The sequence below is a fragment of the Xenopus laevis genome, chromosome 2S (assembly GCF_017654675.1).
Source record: "Xenopus laevis strain J_2021 chromosome 2S, Xenopus_laevis_v10.1, whole genome shotgun sequence".
In the NCBI taxonomy this organism is placed as follows: Eukaryota; Metazoa; Chordata; class Amphibia; order Anura; family Pipidae; genus Xenopus; species Xenopus laevis.
Genome location: NC_054374.1, coordinates 63,058,422 through 63,065,210, shown reverse-complemented (window position 1 = coordinate 63,065,210; position 6,789 = coordinate 63,058,422). Strand labels below are relative to the sequence as shown.

Genomic DNA, 6,789 nt, shown 5'->3' with positions numbered 1-6,789 from the left:
TTATACTTCTTTATAAATATGACATGAATGGGAACTGTTTGTCACACAAGTCCTTAAGCTAGATGAGGACCCAATTAAACAGCATAAACCTAATATTTGTTCATTAATTTCTTTTTCATTTATTGAACCTTTCCGTTCAGGAACTAGTATACCCCACTTAGGCAGCAATAATTGCAACTAAATGTTTTTGGTAACTGTTGATTGATCAGTCCTGCACATTGACTTGGAGGAATTTCCCAATCCCCATAACTTAACCTGTATGTTAGTGGGCCTTCTCACATGAGCTGCCTGTTTTGGGTCCTCTCACAACATTTCTATAGGATTATGGTCAGTACTTGCTGACCATAACATTGTTTCTTCTGCTTCAACCATTCTTTGCTGCAGGACCCAGTTTATCCTGAGCTTCAGTTCATGGATGGATATTCTGACTTTGTCCTGGAGAATCTGTTGTTACAATTTAGAATTCATAGTTCCATCAAAAATGGGAAAATGTCCTGGTCCCGAGGCAGCAAAGTAGACCCAAACAACAATACTGACACCACCTTGTTTCACCGATGAGATTAACTTCTTTTGATGGAATGCTTTTCGTTGAAGCCAAAAAGTTCTATTTTGGTCTCATCCAGCCACAGAACACTCTTCCACTAGACTTCTGATGTATCCATATGGTCTTTAGAAAACTATAAGTAGTGACTTACAACCTTGCAATACACATTTGCATTTGCCTGTGCAAGAGAGGACTTTAGTTGTTTAGACAATGGTGTGGGGTTCTTTGAGGTCTCCCAGAGTATAAAACACCTTTCTCTTGGTGTAATCTTTGTTGAACCCTCCTGGGGAGGGATCAATGGTGTTGAATTGTCTCGATTTGCAAACAAGCTTCCTATAGACGAGTGGAGTTCAAACACTTCAGAAATAGTTTTTTAACCCTATTTCAGCCTGGGGAATGTCCATAACTGTTGTATTAAATATGACACACTTCCACAAACCTTTTAGTTTTTAAATAGTTAGGCAGGGCCTCCCATACCTGCTTATTATCCTATTGATTGAAACAACGGATTCTTCAAATGAACTGAATCCTAGAATCCTAGAGGTTCACACACGTGTATGTAACTTTAGATACTTTTCTTTGATCAATAAATGAGCAAGTATAATATTTTTGACGTCTTGGACTTCTAAGTCATATTTATGTAGAGAGACTGAAAATTCAAAACAGTCAAGCTATTTGAACAAGCTGTAGGTTCATATCTAAGTGAGTTGGGACCAAATACAGTACCACGTAAAGAGTATCCTATTAGGTTTACCAGCAATTAAATGTTCATTGAGCTGTGATATTTAGGGGTATATTTATGAAAGAGTGAAATTAGAGGTTACCACAGTCCACCATTTATGAAAGGGTGAAAGTGAGGGGTCACCTTACTAATAAAAACACTGCTAAAATTCCTATAAAATGTAACGTTTGATGATACTTTTTATAAGTAACAATTGCAACTTTTGGAGCACACAGGCCCCTTCATTAGGCAAAATACAAATGAAAGCTGGAAAGGCACATTACATATACTGTTAGATCACTGAAAAAGGGTTTATGGGCAATAAATTAGAAAGTTACAGATAAGACAGATAACTTGTAGAGATAATAAAAATAATTAGGGTGGGTTGTAAATAGTTCAAGGGTCTGGATTCAGTCAGGTCACATAGTTTGAACTAGACAAAGACAGAATGGGTTAAGGTTAACACAAGAGTGCACAATTAGGAGTTGGACAGGAAAAACGTTAAGGTACAGGTAAGTGTTTCACTGGGTGGGAAAACATTTGGAACCAGAACTTATCCACTTCACACTTCGTTACCAGACTTTAACAAATAAACTAAAAATAGGAATTGTGACCTGTAAAGATAAAGAATATTTCAGCCCAGATATTGATAAGCCCTCAATGATGAGCACATTAGCTTTGGTCAAGGAAGCAAACACTAGTACAGTCAGCACCTTGTTGTGAGGTGAAGTCAACTTAAGGAAAGTGTTTTTTAAGATGTAAATTGCCCTTAGCTGTTTTTTTGTAGGTGTCATATGTGTCTTGAAGTTGCCCTTTAAAACTGTGACCTGAAGATCTTTGATGATGTATTGCTGCAGAAGTGTGCTTCCGCTGGGGCATCTGTGTTGCCATGCTTGATGTTAAACCTGTGGGAGTTCATCCGATGGTGCAGTGTTTGTCCTGTTTCTTCCACATAGAGTCCTGTAGTGGAGCATTTCAAACACATTATGAGGTATACCACATTGTCTGATTTGCAGGTAAATGAACCAGGGCTGGGCCAAGGAGTAGGCACAGTAGGCACGTGCCTAGGGCGCAAAGCTGGAGGGGCGCCAGGCACGTACCTCCTCTGTCGCCTACCCCCAGTCCGGTCCGCTCTGTGCCTGACTCTCTGTGCTTTTTACTTCTTTTTTGCGCTCCTGCAATTTGTGCATGCGAGCACCACCTTGCACATGCGCACTCACACTAAGCCGGCGCCGGGTCCGGCTGGCTTGCCCAGGGCGCCTGTGCGGCCCAGCCCTGAAATGAACTTTTATCTGGTGTTACCATGTTATAGTATAATGCAAGGGCCTATGGTGTCTTGTGGCATGCGAATCCTCAGAGGTTATTTATTATCTGTAGAGCTTTTGCACTCTGGCAAGTGCTGGACATTCTGTAAATAACCCTCACTCCACAACACTGCCACTGCTGTGCTGACACAATTTGCTTTACAAAGTCTCAGATCAGTTGCAGATTTGGGGGTAAAAATCTTAGGATGGTTAGGATGGCATGCCAATTAGTTTTACAAGCATTTAGTGAATCGCATTATCTTTGGATGAAATGGCTACAAGTCCAACAGCTCCATGGAATAAAATATAGGATCTCTTTTCCCTCATTGTCTGTTCAGATAATCACAGTGGTCTGAACTGCCATCTTCTGGTCAGTTTTGATATAGCAATATTTATGGCAAGAAAATCTCAAGCACAAAACAAAAACTGTGGTACTGTGTTAGCCAGTAGCAAAAATAACAAATAAAAAAACAAACAAATAAAAAAAAAGTATTGTAGAAGTAATACCTATATTGGCTAACAATAAAAATACATTCGTCAGGCAAAATACAAATGCGTGTGTATCACAAGAAAATCTTACAAACTGTAAAACATTTTTGACCTACCACTGTGTTGTGCTTTTGTGTAATATTTGTTAAAACATTGTGCTCTAAGTAAAGAGCTTGTTTCCACTTGATTTTGTTAGCAGTGGTTGTACGTGAATATGCAGTGTGTATTAACGGCTGCTTTTGGCTACTAAGCAATGCATATGTTACACCACTGGCGATATACCTTAATGCAGTTAGGAAGGTAACTTTGTTGCCCATGTTGGATGATATTAAAGGAGAACTAACTTCCCCCAGTAACAAAAGCCCCCCTTAACTGCCTGCAATCACCCCTCCCCACACTGTGCATTAGTCAAAAAGAAGCCCTGAAAAAGAACCTGACCTTAAAAGGGGTTGTTCACCTTTAAGATAACTTTTAATATGTTATAGAACGGTCAATTCTAAGCAACTTTTCATTGGTTTTCATTATTTATTTTTTATAGTTTTATAGTTATTTGCCTTTTTCTTCTGACTTTGCAGCTTTCAAATGGGTGTTGCTGACTCCCTTCTAAAAAACAAATGCTCTGTAAGGCTACACATGTATTGTTACTTTTTATTACTGATCCTTCTATTCAGGCCCTCACCTATTCATATTCCAGTCTCTTATTCAAATCAATGCATTGTTGCTAGTAGGGATGCACTGAATACACTATTTTGGATTCGTCCGAAACCCCCGAATCCAAAATAGTGTATTCAGTGCATCCCTACTAGCAACAATGCATTGATTTGAATAAGAGACTGGAATATGAATAGGTGAGGGCCTGAATAGAAGGATCAGTAATAAAAAGTAACAATACATGTGTAGCCTTACAGAGCATTTGTTTTTTAGAAGGGAGTCAGCAAGAAAGATTAGGCCAAATACCTAACCGAATCCAAACCCTAATTTGCATATGCAAATTAGGAGTGGAAAGGGGAAAACATTTTTTTACTTTCTTGTTTTGTGACAAAAAGTCACACAATTTCCCTCTCCTCCCCTAATTTGCATATGCAAATTAGGATTCGGTTAGTCCGAATCCAAATCCTTAAAAAGGCCGAATCCTGGATTCGGTGCATCCCTAGTTGCTAGGGTAATTTGGATCCTAGTTACCAGATTGCATAAAATGCAGATTGAAGAGCTGTTGAATAAAAAGCGAAATAACTCAAAAACCTTCAATAATAAAAAATGAAACCCAGTTGCAAATTGTCTCAGAATATCACTCTCTACATGATACTAAAAGGTATCTCAAAGGTGAACAACCCCTTTAAAGAGATACTCACACCAGAAAATAACCTTTTTTATACCCATCATAACATTAACTTTGAATGCTTTTTATAATTTGCCATAAAGGTATTTGCCTGATGCTTTTACATTACCTTTCATACCCCCATGTTCCTCTATGAGGGGGCTGCCATATTTGAGCACCATCTTCTGCCTGTTCGCATTCTCTTCAAATCTCAACACTGACAGGAGCACGCACAGTTGAAGCCAATTTCTTACTAGGCCCAACTGCACATGATCCTGCAGGCTTCATGTTGGCAAAGAGACCCGAAAGAATACGAATGGCTGAAGATGGCACCCAGAAACTCTGCTGCACTGCTCTGCATTTTACAATGTTGTCTTACATTTCTGACAAGTTACATGTTCCTCCCTTTCTTCACATATATTTAAATGTAAATGCCTCAGAAGAAATAACAATACAATGTACTGTAAACTGCAAAGAGTAGATAAAGAGTGGGAATAAAGTACCCCCTCTTGTGAATTATAAGGATATTAGAAGTTACCGAGGAGTTTCATGACCATATAAAAACACAAGGCCGAAGGCCGGGTGTTTTTTACAGGTCATGGAACTCCAACATCAGTAGTTGCCGTTTATAAGGATATATTCATGGCTTTTGTGTATTATATAGTGCTTTTCTCCTGTGGCACTTAAAAGCAATCAAGGCCATTACCAGTACACTATGGTCTCTTACACACAGGTGTTTGCTTGTGCATTTTTCAAATGCGTGCTGAGTGCAAAAAAACACACATATTGCAACCCTCTATTCTATTGATAGCTGGATGTGCATCAAGCGCAAGAAAATGCAGCATGCTGCGTCTAAACAAACACACTGAAATGCAAGTGTAGTAAAATGCATGAGTACAGCCAGGCAGAATATAATGGAATCAATTAGCGAATGTGTTTATTTGCATTTAAACTCACGTTAAAGCCCATGTGTAAGAGCCCTAAGTATGGCAGATTAAGAGTAAGATTAAGAGTGATACAGAGTGACATGGAGTAGCCACAAACCCCTGAAAACACCTATAAAACTGAGCACAGTAAATAGAATTTGTTTTGAAACTGTATTCTGCCTATTATTTATATTGTAAAAATATTTTCCTGCCATTATAAACCAGTAATTGAAATTTGTTTTCAACTAAACTATCTCACCCTTCTCAATCTATAAACACAGTAATTTGTTCAGAGTTCATTATTGTCCTTTGAACAAGAAAACACCTCCCTACCCTATGCTGCAGCCTTTGAGCATCCCAGTATTAAATGGCTTCTTATTTTATCAGTTTTCTCCTTTGCTCGGCAGCAGCAGGAAGTGAAACTAGTTTCATTTTTTGTTTGGTATTAGAAATAACAAAAGCCACAGATATGTCTTAAAGAGGTATACCTTTTCTTCTCCTTTAATTAAGAAATATCTATGGGTTTTGCTATTATCCAGTGATTGTAGTCACTTATCTTAAACTTCGGCTGATGCCTCGAAACTGAAAACTGCACAGGCCTGGGTCCTACTGCAGGAGTTCCACTGGACCATCTTATTTTTCTTTCTAAATTTTCTTTCAGTTACGGGTGTGCATGAGCAACAGAGAGAAGAGCCAAGATTACCCGGAAAAAGTTGATTTCACTTTACTGCAACCGTGCACCTGGCCCAAGGCCACAAAATATTTGTGCAGTGATACTATATAATTAGGCTCATTTAACTATCCAATTTATGGCCTCTACAATTTTCTTTCATTCAAGTGTTTGCGTTTTCTCATTAACATTTTTCTGTATACAATACTTTCATTCAAGTACTGACTTTTTGCATTTTATGTTGTTCTGTATACAAGATCAGAATGATTGACTGGCAAAACATCTATTGGGTACTGAACAAAAGACTCAGACTTAGGATGATGTGCTTGTATCATATTTGCTAAATCAGGTTAGTTGCATCCCAACACTAAGGAGGTTATTTACTTGTTGCAGGTTTCAGGCATCAAAACAGAAAAAGTCGCCTTTTCGGCATCAAATCTAAAAAATGTGTACAGTTTTTTAAGTTTTTTCATTATTTTATCGAGTCTTTTCCCGCACAAGAAATTTTCGTGAAAATTTATTGATAAATAGAGGGGGAGGGAATCCATTCAGATTTGGTCGTAGTGGTTTTCAGAAAATAGTGAGAAAATTTTGGATTTTGATAAATAACCCCCTAAGCGATAAGGAAAATTTGGCAACACTGAATCCATGGTCTGGAAAGTATGACCTGAGCAACCTCTATTGACCAGTGTACAACTTTTTATACCAACTTTCCCTGTGTGTGCATTAGCAGTATTAAGCAAGTTAGCTTAACAGCCCCATACAAGCAAAGTACCTCCTAGCCTGTAAGGAAATATTCAGCATATTCCAGCACAGT

The 6,789-nt window shown here is 38.4% G+C and overlaps 1 long non-coding RNA gene across 1 annotated transcript; it reads right to left on the bottom strand.

Annotated features, from left to right (window-relative positions):
- Positions 1–1,440: 1,440 nt before the first annotated feature.
- On the bottom strand, positions 1,441–4,842 carry LOC121400550. Its single transcript, XR_005965809.1, has 2 exons — positions 4,507–4,842; positions 1,441–2,225 (listed from the first exon to the last, which is right to left on the bottom strand). It is a non-coding gene; the product is annotated as an uncharacterized LOC121400550 (long non-coding RNA).
- Between the last annotated feature and the right edge of the window lie 1,947 nt (positions 4,843–6,789).